Source organism: Eubalaena glacialis, chromosome 10 (genome assembly GCF_028564815.1).
Source record: "Eubalaena glacialis isolate mEubGla1 chromosome 10, mEubGla1.1.hap2.+ XY, whole genome shotgun sequence".
In the NCBI taxonomy this organism is placed as follows: Eukaryota; Metazoa; Chordata; class Mammalia; order Artiodactyla; family Balaenidae; genus Eubalaena; species Eubalaena glacialis.
The window spans coordinates 5,006,924-5,027,139 of NC_083725.1; the positions used below are offsets into that span (position 1 = coordinate 5,006,924).

Here is a 20,216-nt window from a genome sequence, read left to right on the forward strand (position 1 = left end):
AATTACTTATCCAGTTGAAGAATATTATAGTGTTAAACCTCGAGTAAGTTATCTCTCTGCCTCAGTTTTCTTTTCTGTAAAATGGAGATAATAACAGTACCTTTCTCAAGTTGTTGTGAGAAATAAATGAAATTATATGTATATTAAAGTAGTATCTGGCATATATAAAGCACTCAAATTTAGCTGCTCCTGCTGTTGTGTTTTATTACTGATGAGTAGTTCTCTCATTTCTTGGAGTCTTTTATGTAATTATGCTAGGCATTATGTTGGGTGAATGGGAGATAAGTAAATAAAAGTTGTGGTTCTTGTTTACAGGAAACTTAAAATTCATTTGGTGGTGAATATAATATATTTATAAATATTTTAATTACAGATCAGTATGTGTTAAATGACACAAGAAAGTTACAAAATGCTGTGAGTGCTCTAATACAAGGAAGACTGCAGATTGCTTTGGGTTTGTCGTGGTGGAGAAGTGACATTTTCACTGAGCTTTGAAGGATAAATAGGATTTTGAGAAGTAAAACTATGAGAGATGGTATTTCATGGGGCACATGAGCAAAGACAGAGATTGGAAAATAGATCATCTATGTGTGTAGTGGAATAGAATTTGGGGTAATAAAGCAGAGGAGAGAGGAAGAGTCCCCATGTTGGAATGGTTTGAATGCCAAGTTGAGTTTTTATTTTATTCATGTGACATTGCTAAATAATGGCTTTTGTGAACTGATTAGAGCTATGTTTTAGGAAGATTGAATAACTGCAGAATGATTTGGTGGAGGAAAAAGAGATGGGAAGTGGGAAGACTATTTCTTCCTCCCCTCCCCTCCTTCTCCTCCCCTCCCCTCCTCCCCTCCCCTCTCCTCCCTCCCCTTCCCCTCCCTCCCCCTTCCCCTCCCTCCCCCTCCCCCCTCCCTCCCCCTTCCTCCCCCTTCCCTTCCCTTCCCCTCCCCTCCCTTCCCCTCCCTTCCCCTCCCTCCCCTCCCCTCCCCCTCCCCTCCCTCCCCTTCCCTCCCCTTCCCCTCCCCTCCCTCCTTCCTTCCTTCCTTCCATCAAAAAACATTTGTTGTTCACTCCTGTGCCGTGTTTTATGTTTTATATTGAGGATAGTAAACTTTATCATATTTATTGCTTGACCTGTGGTTGTTAGTGGTATTTCAGAATGTAGATGATGAAGACTGAAACTAGTGTGGTGTTTGTAGGCATGAAATATTAGAAGTCAAATGCATTACAGAGGTGGCATGGCAGGCTTGATAACTTTGTATGTGGGGTAAGGGAGAGGTCCAAGTTAAAGACAACTTTTAGGTTTTAAACTTGAGTGACTTGGGACTTATTGCACTTCTTGTTCCTAATGCACATTGGGAAATAAAGAGGGTGTGCTAGTGTATGTGGACAAGTGGGATTTTCTATTAGATTTATTTCGTTTGCATTGCCAGTGGAAAATTCAGTTGATTCCTTCTAGGAAGCAGGTAGCAATGGGGAACTGGGACTTGGGGAGTAGGGAATAGGGGTGGCCAGAGATGTTAAGAATATAGATTTGTAATCATGTCTGCAGAAGTGGTAGATAAAGCCTGAAGTGAATTAAACTGTCATGGGAGAATGTGGGTTTGTGCTCTTAGTGGGGGTGGGTCTGGAGCTGAATACTCTTCATTTTAAAAGAGTCACTTTATTCCTTAAAAAAATTATATATGCCCATTATAAAAAACCTGGTGGTATGGAGGGTATATCCAAAATCTTACTACTCAAAAGTAACTGTCATTAATATTCAGGAAGATCATCCTAGACTTCTTTTTATACATATTTGTAGGTAGTTAGAAATAATTTTGGAAATTACTATTTATTGAACAGTGTATTTTGTTTCATACCATGACTGTCTTTAACAGTCCAAATCCCTCAGTTGTTTGTTTGTGATATTGAGTTCCTACAACTGTAGCCCTGAATAGGGCTAGGAGGAGTACACTCTCGGTATGTTGCAAGAGCTTGCCTTGGGGGGCAGTGATCAAGGGAGGTGACAGGAATGTGACACATGATGGAACTAGTTGGCCTCAGGGTTCCAAGTAGAGCTGTGGTATGGTAGGTTAAAGATGACTGCACAGTCTTTGCCGCTCTTTAAAGGAGGCATTTAAATTATACTAAGAAAAACTTTTTTCTGTCACATCATTAAAAACAGTTACTTCTGATAGCACTTAGTGAATTTAAGTGGTATTTCAGGATTAGTTTGTATTAATATTATAAAAGCTAGATTGCTACTATTGCAATTCCTGTCTTTAAGCTATATCGCATAGATATATTTTCAAGAATATATTATTCATATATAGAAAATGTAAAATTAAAATCTGTAAAGAAATATTTCATGAACTTAATGGTGTCCAATTATTTCCACTTGTATCATGCTGTTATATGCTCCCTTCTGAGTAGGGAAGAGTTTGATCTTGTTGACTAGCTATAAATGGGGAGAATGCGCTTACAGCTTAAGAATTAAACAACTTGGTTTAGGTATTGATATTTGATGGGGTTGGTTATCTGAAAGTCAAATCTTAAGATAGTAATCTCAACTAGTATAACTGGCAAGTGGGACCTGCATCTTTAAAAACTGAAGTTTTATGCCCAGAATTAATTCTACAAACATTTTATGTGCAGGTGATATGTAGGAAATGAAGATTACAAAAAACAGTCCCTCCCCTGGAATTTATATAGTCTGAGAGGTGAGAGAAGGAATTTGTATGAACAAGGTAGAATGATAGTTGCCTAAAAAACTACAAAATGCTGTGGGGTCTCCAAGAGGGAAAAATCTGTTTTTAAAAAAATTGTATGTGTATGTCTTGTAAGTTTTTGGGAAAAAAATTTCAGGAAGAGTGGCATTTGAGTTGGATTTTAGAGAGATGGCTTGGTGTCAACAGATTGAGGCTGGTTTGATGGATTAATGTGAGAACAACACAGGTGGAATAGTATGGAACATATTTGGAAAATGGCCAGTAGTGTGTGTTGGCAGTAATGTGGAGAATGAGGAGGATTAATTGGAGATGAAGTTAAGGCTAATATGCTAAGGAGTTTGTACTCTATTTTGTAGGCGTTTGAAAACACTTGGAGGTATTTTATTTGAGCAGGAACTGATATCATTCAATTTGTATTTTAGGAAGGTTTCCTAGATGGACTAAGAGATAGTTAATGGTAGTTAATGTGGAGCCTTCAGTACAGGGACACCTCCTGGCTCTGTCACTCTTGGTAATCTGATCAATCACGGGTTTACTCATCTGCAAAGTGGTGGTAATGATAGTACTTAGCTGTTGTGATGAATAAATGACATTATGCAGTGGAGTGCTTACTGCAGGTCTTAACACAGAGTAAATGCTCACAAAAAATATCTGCTACAGAAGAATATGATTTTGGAAAAGGGCAAAAGCTAGAGGTAGAAAGAACACACAGGAAAGAGGAAAGTCAGTCTGTACTAACTAACAAGGTATATAATATGCCGGGGTTTTAAAAATTATGGAGATAACATTTTATTGCACTATTGAAAAGTCTTAATTGTGTTTGTTAGATATATGTGTGCATGTATTTAAATTAAGTTCTCTGAAAAGGCAGCTGGTTATATTAAATCTCGCCTGTCTTTGTATCAGAGTGACCTTAAGCCTGCATGAACGCATGGGTTAGTGATTTTTGTAGATACACAGTGTTGGTGGAACAGGAGATGATTAGTAAACCCAGCTGCCTGGGAAGTCATTGATAGAAGAAAGACCATCGCTGAAGTTTTCACTCAGTGCTTCCTCACCGTGCAGCTTTTTTTCTTACTGGGTCATGAGAAATGAGAAGAGGTGGAAAAGAAAGGACATGAAAGGGCAAAGGCTCCATTACTTGGCTTTGTTGTTAGGAGTTATTCCTGAGAGGGTATAAAAGTTAGAAGGAAGAATCCTTTAACATAAAGGTGCTCTGTGTCCTCAAAGGGACTGTGAATAAATTCCGTGATTGATTGGCCTTAAGATGAGAGATTCAGGGTGAATTAATTTTACCTAAGCTTATGGGAAGAGTTAGGATTAGTCAGAACTGTGATTGAGAAAATTGAAAATTACCTTGAAACATCAAAGTCTTTGGGGTCAGATGCGACTCTGCTTTTTCTCCAGTTCATACCCACTATATGAGCAAACTCTGTTGTCCCTACCCTCAAAACAGATCTTGGCTTGGGGCATTTCTCACTTCCTCCATTGCTCCCACTGTAGCTCAAAATCACCACTACCTCCTTGACTAGACCAAGGCAACAGCCCTAAACTGGTCTCCTTGTTTGATTTGTGTCTAGCTCAGAACTAGTCTTTATATAGCAGCTGGGTTAAACCTCTTTAATATAAGCAAGGCCATATTCCTCTTTCACAGAAACCTTAGTAGATTCCTATTTCAGGTGTTCTTAGTACAACTTGGAAAGCCCTGCAAGGTCTGGCCCTATTTCTGGAGCCTTTCCTCCTGTCACTCCACTGATACTCTATTGCACACCCTAAGCTGCTCTTGCCCCAGGGTCTTTGCACTTGTGGATCCCCCTGCCCAGATGGGCTTTCCACAGGTACCCACGTAATTCACTCAGTTTATTCAGGTCTCTGTTCACAGGTCACCTCCTCACAGAGGCTTCTCTGGTTACCTACTGTAAAGCAGGCATTCTCCGTTCCCTTTAACAGGCTTTATGCACTTATCACTACCCAACAAATACATCTTTTAAGAACATTTGTCTTCCCCATTAGGATGTAAACTCCAAGAGAGCAGGGATTTTGTTTTTTGGAGTATTCCTACCAGCTAGGACTTAGTAAATGGCCAGTAAATATTTGTTTAATGGATGAATGATTTATAAACAAAAGGGGATTTATATTTCTTTAAATCTGAAATTTACTATTTTCATCAATATTTACTTATTATCAGCTATGTACTGGAGCAGGCAAAATGAAAATATGAAATATTTAAGAAAAGGAACAACTAGGGAACCATAGGATTATGATAGGATATCCAAGCAGCTTTTGCTTAAGATCGTACTTGGTGGTATAGAGGATATAGTCTTTAGAAGCTTCTTTCCCTCTGGCTGTAAATTATCTTTCTTATGACATTGTCTATGCTAAACTTGAGGGCTGACAAAAATTGTTTGATTCTTACAAATTATTTAGTAGCTGACTGATTTTGTAACTCTCTGGTTAACAGTGTGGTCTTAATCTTGTGTGATTCTTTTCAGAAATACAATTTTTAGGTCTTATAGTATCTAGAAGTTTTCAATCTTAAAGTGAATTTCAGCTCTAGATCTTTTTGACAAAGGTTCAAACTCTCAGTTCCAAATATCAGAGAACTGTGTTGAATTTAAATGGCTAAGTGAGGGACTTCCCTGGTGGTGCAGTGGTTAAGAATCCGCCTGCCAGTGCAGGGGACACGGGTTCGAGCCCTGGTCCGGGAAGATCCCACATGCCGCGGAACAACTAAGCCTGTGCGCCACAACTACTGAGCCCGTGTTCTAGAGCCTGCGAGCCATAACTACTGAGCCCACGTGCCACAACTACCGAAGCCCGTGTGCCTACAGCCCATGCTCTGCGACAAGAGAAGCCCCCGCAATGAGAAGCCTGCACACCACAACGAAGAGTAGCCCCCGCTCGCCGCAACTAGAGAAAGGCTGCACGCAGCAACGAAGACCCAGCGCAGCCAAAAATAATAAAATGCATAAACTTATAAAAATAAATAAATAAATGAATGAATGAATGGCTAAGTGAAAAACAAACGTTGCAAACACCAGAATGCTCTTTGGGATCATTAGGAAACCCAGCATGCCTTAGTGCATAAAACTAATGTAAGTCATACTTAAATTTAAATTTGAATTCTTCCTTACTAGTATTATAATTTTGCACAAGTTTTTTAACCTTTCTTGAGCCTGTTTATCTAATGAGTAAAATGGGTTTAAAATTATCTAGCTACCGTACAGGGTTGATGTATGAATTAAGAAGATATTTGTATCATATAGTTTGTACATAATAAATGGTAGATAATATTATATAATAGTATATGCATGGGTTGCTGTGAGTGCGTATGTTTTTGTATTTTGATAGTTGTGATGTTTCTAATTTTCCAAAGGTATTCGACAGTATTAACTAACATATTTTAAATCTATCCAGTTGTCATGAAATCCAGTCAATTTGTTTTACGCTTTTTATTTTAAAAAGCAGGTGTATTTTGAATTAATATGTTATTCAAAATAGTATTAGATAGGGAGGGTGGGAGGGAGATGCAAGAGGAAGTAGATATGGGGATATAGGTATATGTATAGCTGATTCACTTTGTTATACAGCAGAAACTAACACACCATTGTAAAGCAATTATACTCCAATAAAGATGTTAAAGAAAAATAAAAAATAAATATAGTATTAGAAGTTATGAACATGAGAAAGTGACATAATTTCTGCTTTTAGAGATTAAAAAAACATTTTTAGGATCAATATTTTTGAAGCTCTGTAACTGTGTGTGTGTGTTTTTTTTTTTTTTAGTATATTTATTTATTTATTTATTTACTTGGTTGCGCCAGGTCTTAGTTGCGGCAGGCGGGCTCCTTAGTTGCGGCATGTGGGCTCCTTAGTTGTGGCTCAAGGGCTCCTTGGTTGTGGCACGTGGGCTCCTTAGTTGCAGCATGCGAACTCTTAGTTGCGGCATGCATGTGGGATCCCTGACCAGGGATCGAACCCGGGCCCCCTGCGTTGAGAGCACGGAGTCTTAACCACTGTGCCACCAGGGAAGTCCCTGTAACTGCGTTTTAAAATTATACTATGAAGGGGCAGTTGGCAGAAGAGATCGTGCTCCAAGGCCGCCGGCTCACTTTCTGCTTGGAGTTCTCGTGGCCCGTGATTCAGCCTCTGCTCTCGACCCGGGGTCCATTTGTTGGGCGTCCTGGTTGCCCTCTCTCACCCGGCTGGGGCACAGCAAGGAGGCCCCATCTTCCGACGGCGTCCTATGGAGTAGGGTCCCGGACCGTTGTCCTGAAGAGCGAGATTGAGCTTGGCCCCCTCCCCCTCCTATCCCTCCCTCCTTCCTTCCCCCGCAACGTGGCTAACCACAGCCCCGCGCTGAGCCGCAGCCCCAGGCGGCCCAGCAGCAGCAGCAGTGTGGCGCGGAGGCGCCACCAAGCCAGCAGCCTCAGGCAAGCAGGGCAGTGTGCTGCCGCTGTGGAGCCACGGAAAGACTGTGGATCTCAACCCCATGACCGGACCAGTATCCCGTCGTCGCCTTACTTCAAAGTGCAGCTCTACGAGCTCAAGACCTACCACGAGGTGGTGGACGAGATCTACTTTAAGGTCACACATGCTGAACCATGGGCGAAAGGAAGCAGGAAGACAGCTGGCCAAACAGGGATGTGCGGAGGGGTTCTAGGCGTTAGGACAGAAGGAATTGATTCTACAGCTTTTTGCCTGTTATACAGATTATTTACTCTGAAGTTAACTCGCAAGCAAGTGATGGGTCTTATAACACACACAGACTTTCCATATATTAGAGCCCTTGGATTTATGTATATAAGGTACACACAGCCCCCTACAGATCTATGGGACTGGTTTGAATCCTTCCTTGATGCTGAAGAGGACCTAGATGTGAAGGCTGGTGGAGGCTGTGTAATGACCATTGGAGAAATGCTGTGGTCTTTGCTCACAAAACTGGAGTGGTGTTCTACCTTGTTTCCAAGAATTCCGGTTCCAGGTCAGAAGAATATTGATCAACAGATTAAAACGCGGCCAAGAAAAATCAAGAAAGATGGAAAGGAAAGCGCTGAGGAAATAGACATGTTGAACGCAGGTGTTCAGGGTCTCCAAGGAGATCACTGAGTCCACGGAGGTCCGCAAGAAGATCCAGAAGTAGAAGCCATCATGGGGAGGGCCATGGGTCTTCTAGTTTTGACCGAGAATTAGAAAGAGGAAAGAACGCCGGCGACCAGAGCGTGAAGCCAAAGAAGGAAAAAGAAAGGCGAAGATCCCGAAATATTGATCGGGGGCTAGAAGGTAGGCATAGCAGGAGTAGGGAAAGACATAGAAGCCGTAGTTGAAGTCGTGATAGGAAAGGGGATAGAAGGGACAGCGATCGGGAAAGAGAGAAAGAAAATGAGAGAGGTAGAAGATGAGATCGTGACTATGATAAGGAAAGAGGTAATGACCGAGAAAAGGAGAGGTCAAGAGAACGGTCCAAGGAACGGAGAAGTAGGGGTGAGGTAGAAGGAAAGAAATATAAAGAAGACAAAGATGATAGGCGGCATAGAGATGACAGAAAAGATTCCAAGAAAGAAAGAAAACATAGGAGTAGAAGTAGAAGTGCGGGGAAACGAAGTAGAAGCAGGAGCAAAGAGAAATCAAGTAAACATAAAAATGAGAGTAAAGAAAAATCAAATAAACGGAGTAGAAGTGGCAGTAGAGGAAGAACTGACAGTGTTGAAAAATCAAGAAAAGGGGAACATAGCCCCAGCAAAGAAAAATCTAGGAAGCGTAGCAGAAGCAAAGAATGTTCCCACAAATGAGATCACAGTGATAGTAAGGACCAGTCTGACAAACATGATCGCCAAAGGAGCCAAAGTATAGAACCAGAGAGCCAAGAAAGACAACATAAAAGCAAATTGGAGAGTGTGTGAAAATTTTTTGTATAAGTGGATCACATTGAATCCTATAAATGTTGGATTAAATCTGCTTTTTTTTTTCCTCCCAAGTTGAGATGGTGAAGTAGTTACACACTCTTCAAGCTCCCTGTAGGCTGCATTTTCATTTCCTCTTTTGTGTAGGGAAGTGCCTTTGTAATCCCATTTATTGCATTGATGTTTTCACCCAACTGTTGAGTTTGATACATGATGCACAGATTATTCTTGCATTTTATTGTTTAATTGTTTTTGAGATGTACAGTCTGTACATATGTCCTGAAAATGTTTTAATTCCTTTGGCATGGTTGCTATGTTGGTTAAGTTTGTATAAGGCAATAAACTGCCACTAATTCTATTTTTGTTTTGTAGGTGTGGGATTATGGTTTGTGTACTGAAGTTAGCATGGCTGTGCTTTTCGTAATAGAATGCTAAAAACTTTGAAAATGGATCTTGGATGTCTATTATAGGAGAATTACCTGCTTTCAGTGTACATGAAGGCAGCAGTTGTAGGATTCACATTCTTGTCCACTGTGTATTATCTTGGAAGGCTCTTGTTAATACGTCAAACCTAATATTCTCCGCAGTTAACTTTAGAGAGAATTTAAGAGAAGTTAGTTTCTGATGCAAAGGTTTCAGTTAGGCTGTGATTTGATCAAAAGTCCTTTTAGCATTCTACCTCAAAGGGACACTGTTAGTATACCTAAAATTTATTCACTAAGTTTTCCTTTTTTATTTGAAAAAATACATGACATGTAATCTTTTTCTTGAGTTTTTCAGATTTTAAAGTACTATATAAAAGAAATTAATGTCTAAAGCCTAGCATTCTTGCAGCAACCCTATACTAACGTGAAATTGGGAGGGGGGGGCAGATGAGTAGAGAAATAGATGTAAGCCTCAAGCTTCCAAAGCATTTTTATAAATGGAAAATACTTAAATTATGAAACAGCTTGATATAGTGTCCTTTTTTTAAATTCAAAACTTTTTTTATTGATAATGAAGATTGCTGTTTGAGGTTTTAAACTTAATCTAGAACAGTGAAGTATTAAAAGTAATGCTATGCTGCATTATTTAAGATTATCAGCAAATTATTTGATAGACTGTTCTAATGGCTTGTATTCTGATTAAGAGAAGGATCGTGAGTGTGGAATAAATACTAGATTAAATCCTTTAAAAAAAATAAAATTATACTGTGGCTGTACCTGGTCACCTCATGGATGTTAGTGTAGGACCAGTGCACAGAATGGCTCAGTAAAATAAAATCACATATTGAAGTTTTCAAGTAGCGGATTCCAGCTTTATTAGATAATCTTTTGATGCTTCTACAAGCTTTTTTATGGTTAACATTTTGCGGTGTAGTTTTATTCCTTAGATGCTTTTTTAGTCTTCCATCTCTCAGGTGAGATAATTAGCTTCATTCCATGAAATACGGATTTTAATGAACCTATAGGCAACAATAAGAAAAACATTATTTCTCCTGAGTCCTCTGAATATGAATTAAGAAGGCAATAAGATGTACATAATAGACTTATAAAAACAGTGCTGCAGTAATGACTGATTTTAAAATATCCAGTTATATACAGTTCATTTGATACAGCAGTTATGGCAATATTCTGGTCATTGCCTATAGAATATATTTGACTTAGAAACTCCCTCTGAGTCTTCATACGCTACCCCCCTCTCCTCTCCAGCTGTGTGGAGAAATATAAAAATATATGGTTAAGCAGAGTCAGTGGGTGAGAAAATGGAATAGACACTCAGGAAGTAGGCAGTTAACTTGAAAGCTGCCTTAGAATAAGCTGAATGTGCTGTGTAGGAATTTTGCAAATTGTCATTAAGATTTGTGCAAATGTAAATGCAAATACTGGGTTCTTCTGATAGTTTGCTCTTTCAAGTACTGTACACAGGGGTACACTGCTGGAGGCTACTGCAACCGAAGTACCGGTTGAGCTATATAGTCTTGTACAAAAATATAGAGAACTGGAGAGTAGTAGCAGGGAAAGCAGTCCAGCAGGGAGCAATCAGTGTTTGCTTAGAGGAAGTCATTCGACAAAACTTGGCTAAAAAACAGGTTGCAACTGCAACCTGCCTGCTTTATCTGTGTGAAATGATTTATCATTCTTTTATTTGATGTCTGCATATACAAATATAAAGGTGGTCAGTCACCAGTGGTCACCTATTCTACATAGCAACTCACACATTGTGTGTGAATGTCAGCAGTTATTCACCAGGCAGCGGCATGAAAAGGCCGGACTCAAACGTGTCATCTTTAAAGGAACTTCAGGTACTAAGCATGGAAACCTTGTCCATTATAGCAAATCAGCAAAAGGTTATATTATTTTTTTCAATTTGTGCATTAATACCTGCTGAATAACTGTACTGTCAAGTACAATAAATAAATATGTCATCACCATTTAGTGGTAATTCAAACCTAGCAAGAACTGATAACCAAAATCAGGAATATTTTGAAATACACTAGCCATTTTAGTTGATCTGTTATCTTAACTGCTTTCAAATCAAATGCAAATTTCTGGGGAAAAAAAAAAGAATAGGGATCTTGTAAGTAGAACCCTATTTTATTATTTGTATACATTTTTACTGAACTGGAATAAAACCAGCTGATGGTAGGTTAGTAAGTCACAAACACACTGTCGAGGTACAGCTGATGTCAGATGTGAGTTAAGTAGCTCTAAATGTCTTTGCAATTTCGTATCTGTCTTAAAAATCCAGATGACTTTTACAATGCCCACACCATAATATATTTAAATTTATATAAATATAACAGTGTTTAAAATTACCCCTCCCCTGAAGATGTGCTGTATTAACTTTTTGTATTCCTTGGCACTTGTTATAGTACTTCCATTTTGAAAAGTAATGTGAAGATGGTAGGTTTTTGATTTAATTATCTGTTTTAAAATTTATTAGTTTGAAATGTCCCACACGAGGAAGTACAATCACCATTTCACTTTTGAAGTCTGTGGTTGGGTGTACAGGCAGGTACAGGTCATTTTAGATAAAAATACTGTTATCTAACACTGAAGAAAAACCCCACAATTCTTATCAAAAAAACAAATAAGGCCAGTTTTTAATTTCCAGTTAAAAAGGTGAACTATCTTACTAGTGATTCAAAAGTTGGACATGAATTGATACTGGTTGTTGGTACACTTTTGGTAATAATAGATATAAATCTTTTTCAAGCGGAAGAAAATGTAAATAAAAGGAGAAATAAGCCAATCTTATTTATATGTAGGTAAGATATATAGCATTCAGGGACTTCCCTGGTGGCCCGGTGGCTAAGACTCTGCACTCCCAGTGCAGGGGGCCTGGGTTTGATCCCTGGTCAGGGAACTGAATCCCGCATGCTGCAACTAAAGATCCCGCGTGCCGCAACTGAGACCCGGTGCAGCCAAATAAATAAAATAATAAATATATATTAAAAAAAAAGATACATAGCATTCAGAACATGAAAAGAGTTGTTAAAAAAAGCTTCAAATAAGATCTGTCAGAACCACTGAACAGTGCACTCCTTGTGAACGATATTTTCATCATCTGGATTGCGAGTGTATACAGTTAAGATAAGAATAGCTATCTTGGAGTAGTTTCTCTTTGAAAAACACCAGTGCTCTTCAGAATGTATTTGTTTTCCATTATAGTCTTCTTTTATTATTTTAAAATTTTAGAATTTATTTTTTGAATAATAAATACATTCAGATCTTCAAAATTCAAAGGAAATAGCAGAGTTTATAATATTCACTCCTTGTGTCTCCATCTAGAGATATTTTAAGCATCTGCAAGTATGAGTATAGTTATTTTACATGTATATGTTTTTCTTCTCCCTCCTTTAAGCAGAAATTTTAACCTACTGTATGTATTGTTCTGTACCTTGAAAACTTTTTTTTTTTTTTTTTTTTTTACGTAATTCTGTATCATTATGTGAAGTGTCTCCCTCATGGTTCTTTTCTTAGGACTGCCTGGTATTTTCTTGAATGGCTGTATCCCTTTTTTTTTTTAACCAGTGCCTGTTGTTATACTTTCAGATTGTTGCCCTATTGTCTTGACTCCATAAATATTTTAGTGTTGAAAATCATTTGTTTCGTACTTTCAGGCAGAAATGGTTCGGAGTTACGAAAAGAATAAAGACTGTTGGGAGCTGGGTGAGGAAGGGTAGTCCTCAGCTGGTTTTTGATTGTTGAAGAGTTCATTTAAGGACTTTTAAAATCTGCTTTCATTCATGTCTGTACATAAATGATAGCATTCTACAGAAAGGGCTTAAAAAAAACTTGAACAGCCCCAGGCAACGTTCAGGCATCCACTGGGAGAACCTTGTGTCATAGAGCCAGAGATCTGGGTTTTTATTTCCATTGAATTGGGACTGTGGGCAAGCCCGAAATTCTGAACTGACTATATCTTTTTTACTTTACTTTCTTTATATTGTTTTGTAATAATAATAATAATAAACCCCTAGTTGTAAACAGTTTAGACAGTGGTTCCTATATTCATTCTCGTGCTTCCCTTTTAATATAGTTTTATTGCATCTATATGTTCCTAAGAATATTTTATTTTTAAAAAACTAGTTTTAAATTTTATAAAAAGATTATGATGCTCTGTCTAATCTCTAGAATTTCTTCCACTTAATATTACATTGCTGGGCTTCCCTGGTGGCGCAGTGGTTGAGAATCTGCCTGCCAATGCAGGGGACACGGGTTCGAGCCCTGGTCTGGGAAGATCCCACATGCCGCGGAGCAACTGGGCCCGTGAGCCACAACTACTGAGCCTGCGCGTCTGGAGCCTGTGCCCCCAAACAAGAGAGGCCGCGATAGTGAGAGGCCCGCGCACCGCGATGAAGAGTGGCCCCCGCTTGCCGCAACTAGAGAAAGCCCTCTCACGAAACGAAGACCCAACACAGCCAAAAATAAATAAATAAATAAATAAATAAATAATATTACATTGCTAAAATTCATCTATATTATTACTTGTCACTAAAATGTATCCATCTTATAATGTATGTATATCTCATTCTATGATTATGACTACAATTTATTTATCCAGTTTTCTGTTTGTGGACATTTGAGTTGTTTCCCAGGTTTTGTTATTGTGAACAGTGCTTCTAAGAATATTTTTATACTTGTTTTCTGTTGTACTTGTGCAAGAGTTTCTCTTAGGTATAGACACTAGGTAGGTGTATAGCTAGGAAATGAGGAGATCCTCAGGTATGTACCTAGGACATTAGTTGCTAGGCATATGTGAATGTTCCACTTCAGGAAGTAATGCCAGACTGTTGACCAAAGTGCTTGTACTGCATGCAACAATTAAGTTCCCAGTTCTGAGTTGTGCGTACAAATTGGGTTCCTGCTCTCATGGGAATTATAGTCTAGTTAAATAAATACAAGAAGATAATTTCAGAATTGGTGCAGTGTTATGCAAAGGATAGATAATGTTGGGAGCTGGGCGATGGATGGTCTTTAGCCAGTTTCTAATCATTAGGAGCAGAGTGATGGCAAGTGATTAGGAGGGTTTGTTTTAGTTATGGAAGGCCTGGGGTGGGGTGGTCATTTGAGGTGAGACCTAGATGAAGAGGCAGCTGGGTCAAAATCAGGGACCCCAGGAGTAGAGAGCGCAGAGGCACTGGGGAAGGAACGAACAGGGTCTGTAGCAGGTGCAAAAAAGCTACTCTGGTTGGAAAGCAGTGGAGCAGGAAGGAAGTAAGAGGTCAGCAGAGTCGGAGCATGAGAGGGTGGTGAAGAGCCATTAGAAATTTAAATAGATGAGTGATGTGAGCTTATTTAGATTAAAAAAATATATATTTATTTATGGGGCTTCCCTGGTGGCGCAGTGGTTAAGAATCTGCCTGCCAATGCAGGGAACACGGGTTCGAGCCCTGGTCTGGGAAGATCCCACATGCCACGGAGCAACTAGGCCTGTGAGCCACAATTACTGAGCCTGCGCGTTTGGAGCCTGTGCTCCGCAACAAGAGAGGCCGCGATAATGAGAGGCCCGCGCACCGCGATGAAGAGTGGCCCCCGCTTGCCGTAACTAGAGAAAGCCCTCGCACAGAAACGAAGACCCAACACAGCCATAAATAAATAAATAAATAAAATTAAATTAAAAAAAAATATATATTTATTTATATTTATTTTGGCTGCTCCGGGTCTTAGTTGTGGCACGCTGGATCTTTTAGTTGCGCCATACAGAATTCTTGGTTGCGGCATGCGAACTCTTAGTTGTGGAATGCATGCGGGATCTAGTTCCCTGACCAGGGATCAAACCTGGACGCCTTGCATTGGGAGTGTGGAGTCTTACCCACTGGACCACCAGGGAAGTCCCGCTTATTTATATTTTGAAAATATTACTCTCGCTACCATTTTGGTAATGAATACCAGATCGTGATGTGCAGGAATGGAGAAAGGGAGATGGGTTAGAAGCAAATGCTAGTCCAGTTGAAAGATGATGATGGCTTAGACTAAGGTAGCAGCGCAGAGGAGAGAGATAGTGAGGTTCAGGATATGTCTTACAGATAAAGTGACAGGATTTGCTGGTAAATTAGTTTTGGATTTTTAGGGAGATAGAAGCTTTTAATTTCTAGAACATGGTCTTTAAAACCAGTATGTTATTAATTTAGAAGCTTTGTCTCTGCTCTAAATAATGTACTCAATGATTTTAGTAGAGTTAATTGATTTTCACTCATCACTTGAATCTGTTTTCTGGGATGTTGCAAATGTTTGCTGCACAGATGTTAAAACTGGTTCCTGGGTCTAGCTCCAGACCTTTCCTGTACACTTCTATCACTGCAGTCCCTTTTCTGGCCTCTATCTGGGGACATCTGTCCTTGTTCCACCAGCCATTTCTTGTTCTTTGTTCTGCATTCTTTTTTTTTTTTTTTTAATTTTTAAAATTTTTGGCTGTGTTGGGTCTTCGTTGCTGCGCGCGGGCTTTCTCTAGTTGCATCGAGCGGGGGCTGCTCTTTGTTCCGGTGTGTGGGCTTCTCATTGTGGTGGCTTCTCTTGTTGTGGAGCACAGGCTCTAGGAGCGCGGGCTTCAGTAGTTGTGGCTCGCGGGCTCTAGAGTGCAGTCTCAGTAGTTGTGGCGCATGGGCTTAGTTGCTCCGCGGCATGTGGGATCTTCCCAGACCTGGGCTCGAACCCATGTCCCCTGCATTGGCAGGCGGATTCTTAACCACTGCGCCACCAGGGAAGCCCCTGTTCTGCATTCTTGCTGTCACACTTACTTTGCAGGGATGTGCAGAAGCTGCATCATTTGGATTAGGGCCATGACATCCAAACCTGAAACTGTGGATGGTAGGTTGGGTCAGAACAGCCTGAGGCCTTGGAGATTTGGACTGAGGAAAGTAGTTGAGTCTTAACTGTCAGAATTTCTGCAGAATCCAATTACTTTTGTTTCTGTGAAATTAGAATTGATAAGATACAGCTGATTCATAAATTGATGTTAGGTTCAAACACATCTTTTAATGTAGCCTTTACATTTTAATCAGATTAGTTTTTGTAAATCACATCATGTTGTACTTTTGCTCAGAAATTCTGTAATTGTTTGTGACTGGAGACTCTGTACTCCAATAGTATCACTTATTCCTGCTTCTCTTTTTATATTGCCACCACCCAGGGCTGGTTTTCTCTTATTTGAAGACCAAGTTCAATGGTACTTTTTACCCACACACCTGCATTTGTGTCCATGGTGCCCTGTCACTTTACCAGTCCTTTAATTCCAGCTGATAACAGCAAAAGTGGTACAGACCTACTTTTGCTACAGATGATGGAAGTTTCAGAATAGGTTATATTGCTACACATATAGCATCTAAGGGTAGGGGCTCAAGCAAGAGCTCAGGGAGGGGCACAGGAAATGTGCACTGAGATTCTACAGAGCAAGGAATGTCATGGCAGGTACCATGTTGGGTAGCTAGTTGAATTGGTAGGGGAATGTCTGGAAGGGGAGATTATATTGGTGTCTGGTGGCTGCTGTAACAAATGACCACAAACCTGGTGGCTTAGAGCTGCAGAAATTTATTCCCTCACGGTTCTAGAGGGCAGAAGTCTGAAATCAAGGTGGCAGCAGGGCCACACTCCCTCCACAGGTTGTAGGATCCTTTAGCTCTTCCAGATTTTGGTAGCTCCAGGCTTCCTTGGCTTGTGGCCACATCACTCTTGTCACTGCCTCCGTCTTTACATGGTCTTCTCCTTTGTGTCTTAATCTCCTCTTCTGTCTCAGAAGGATACTTATAACAGGATTTAGGGCCCACTGGAAATACAGGATGATTTCATCTCAAGATCTTTAACTTCAAAGGTCTTTTTTCTAAATGATGCAACACTCACTGCATGTGAATATTAGGACATGAACATATCTTTTTGGGGACCACCATTCAACCCACTACAGTGATCAAAACCTGTGAAGTCCTACTTTAAACCTAGAAAACTAAGGTAATGATCAAGTGGGGAATCAAAGATAGAAACAACTACCTTTGGGTTTTGTTTGTTTGTTTTTCCTAGAACACATTTATCCTGACAGAGCCTCCCCTTCAAAGAAGCATAAAATTCATAAAGCATAAAGTTCATATGCTGAGTAGGTCTCCCCATTCCACTCTGGAGAGGTGGTTTAGTTTGTATAAAAGTGGCCAGATTCGTTCAGGTAGAAGATTAAAAATAAATAAACATTTTTCTTTTTTGAACAGCTAGTATGGAGATCTTTGGGAAGAATTTCCTAGAATGCTGTATATGTATATATATGTATATACATATTATATAGTTACCATTCTTTCGGCAGATATTTCAATTATATTTATTTTTCTCCACTTTGTAAAAGGTTTCAAAACATAAAGTACAGAGAATCACAGCACTTAGGTGCCCGTCATCTAAACTTAATAAAATTTTGCATTTTGCCATATTTACTTTGGATATATATTTTTAAGAAGAATAATGTAAGTATAGTAGGCTATTCATCTTACATATATATTTTATAATCTTAAAATTATTCGGCACAATGCTTTGACTACATTTTTGGGTTTAGTTGTTCATAATTCATATTTTGTACTATGTGTTATTAGTGTTGTCAGCAGGACTTCTTTTAAATCAGTATTTAACTGTGGGTATTTTTTTTTTTTTTTTTAAATGGGACTTTTATTTATTTATTTATTTATTTATGGCTGAGTTGGGTCTTCGTTTCTGTGCGAGGGCTTTCTCTAGTTGCGGCAAGCGGGGGCCACTCTTCATCGCGGTGCGCGGGCCTCCCACTATCGCGGCCTCTCCCGTTGCGGAGCACAGGCTCCAGACGCGCAGGCTCAGCAATTGTGGCTCACGGGCCTAGTTGCTCCGCGGCACGTGGGATCTTCCCAGACCAGGGCTCGAACCCATGTCCCCTGCATTGGCAGGCAGATTCTCAACCACTGTGCCACCAGGGAAGCCCCTAACTGTGGGTATTTTGAAGTGAGATAGTTTATAGTTCTGAAATAGTATGTAATGTTTGAAATTGATTAAATTGATTCTTAAAAGAAAATCTTGGGGCTTCCCTGGTGGCACAGTGGTTGAGAGTCTGCCTGCCAATGCAGGGGACACGGGTTCGGGCCCTGGTCTGGGAGGATCCCGCGTGCCGTGAAGCAGCTGGGCCCGTGAGCCGCAATTGCTGAGCCTGCGCGTCTGGAGCCTGTGCTCCGCAACAAGAGAGGCCGCGATAGTGGGAGGCCCGTGCACCGCGATGAAGAGTGGCCCCCGCTTGCCACAACTAGAGAGGGCCCTCGCACAGAAACGAAGACCTAACACAGCCATAAATAAATAAATAAGCAAATACTTAAAAAAAAAAAGAAAATCTTATTTGAAAACTTTAATGTTCGATAACTTGTCAGTTATCAAGTAGTAAACTCTCTTGAACTCTTGCAATAGCTTTACAGTTTTTTGTTTCATGTTTTCCAAAAATTTTGAAATGTTTCAAACAAACAGGAAAGAATAGAGAGAAGCATAAACCAACATACCAGCTTCATTAATTCCTTATGTTTTACCAACTTGCTTGATATTTAAATAAAAGTAAAAATAAAACATTACATATATAGTTGAACCTCTGATGTTATTTTCCTTTCTTCTTACCTAGAAGTAACCATTAACCTGAATTTGGTACACTATCATACTCATTCATGATACCCTTTCTATTAAGTACATACATCTAGCCATAAATAATATGTACCGTTTCTTGGTGCATATTACAACTATATAACAAGTATCATATTTATTACTCTGCAGCTTTTTTCTCATTTTAAAAATAAATTTATTTATTTATTTATTTTTGGCCGTGTTGGGTCTTCGTTGCTGTGTGCAGGCTTTCTCTAGCTGCGGTGAGCGGGAGCTACTCTTCCTTGCGGTGCACGGGCTTCTATTGCGGTGTCTTCTCTTGTTGCAGAGCATGGGCTCTAGGCGCGCGGGCTTCAGTAGTTGTGGCTTGCAGGCTCTAGAGTGCAGGCTCAGTAGTTGTGGTGCCCGGGCTTAGTTGCTCCGCGGCATGTGGGATCTTCCTGGACCAGGGCTTGAACCCGTGTCCCCTGCATTGGCAGGCGGATTCTTAACCACTGCGCCACCAGGGAAGCCCCCTCATCATTTTTTGATAGTCATGTAGCTATATGAAGATACAGTTCATTTTAACTATTGTGTATATTTTCACTGTGTGAGTATTCCACAATTACTTCATCCATTATCTCAGAGATATTTAGATTATTGCAAATTTTTTGCTGACTCTGCTGCATGGAACAGCCTTGAACGTTTACTTCTGCGTGAGTTTGTTATGGTGTCCTAAAAGTGAGTTGCTGGGCTGAAGAGCATATGTAGCCTTAGGTTTAGTAGGTTTAAACAAATTGATCTCTAAAGGGGTTGTACCCATTTGTACTCAGACCAATTATGTATTAGAATTCCTGTTGTTTTGTATTCACTGCCAAGAATAGGTTAGTTCAGATATCTTTTTATTATGGACATTTTCAAATATGTACAAAAGTAGAGAGTAAATATAATGAATTCCTACGGACCCCTCACCTAGCTTCAACAGTCTTTAATATATGACCAATTTTACTTTATCCACAAAGCCGCTTCTACCACCCAGGATTGTTTGGAAGCAGATCTCTGCCGTCGTATCATTTCATCAGTAACTATTTTCATACACAATGCCTGTCTTCAGAAGATAAGGACTCTTTTTAGTAGCATTGGTATTTATTTAGCATATATCTTTTTAGATTGAAGTATAACTTTTATATAGTAAAATGCATGTCTTAGGTGTACTGTTCTCTGTTTTGATAAATGGATATATTTGAGTAATTCATAGCCCAGTCCAGAGCAAGTCCATCCCTCCAGCTGGAAGAGATCTGTGCAGATCTGACCTCTGTGAGGGAGACAGAAGTAAAGGAAGGTGGGTAGGAAAAGCCCCAGACTGTGGCATAGTTTTCAGAGTTTTGGCAAAGCCAGTGGGGAACCATTGAGCCAAAGTTACCTGTCAGGGGAGCCACATGGTTCCCAGGGACAGGCTTGCCTTTATATCCCTGTGGCACTCAGTCCTTATCTGGGGGCAGCCCGTGAGAAGACTGGTGGACAGAATTCCAAAGACAGTCCCCAGGATTCCTGTCCCC

At 39.9% G+C, this 20,216-nt stretch overlaps 1 protein-coding gene and 1 pseudogene across 2 annotated transcripts in view; both read left to right on the forward strand.

Moving 5' to 3' along the window:
• ARHGAP32 (Rho GTPase activating protein 32) overlaps nucleotides 1-20,216 on the forward strand; it is a 291,298-nt gene that overhangs the window by 48,514 nt on the left and 222,568 nt on the right. The gene's annotated exons all lie outside the window — the stretch shown is intronic.
• LOC133099097 (pre-mRNA-splicing factor 38B-like) lies at nucleotides 6,771-8,517 on the forward strand (annotated as a pseudogene).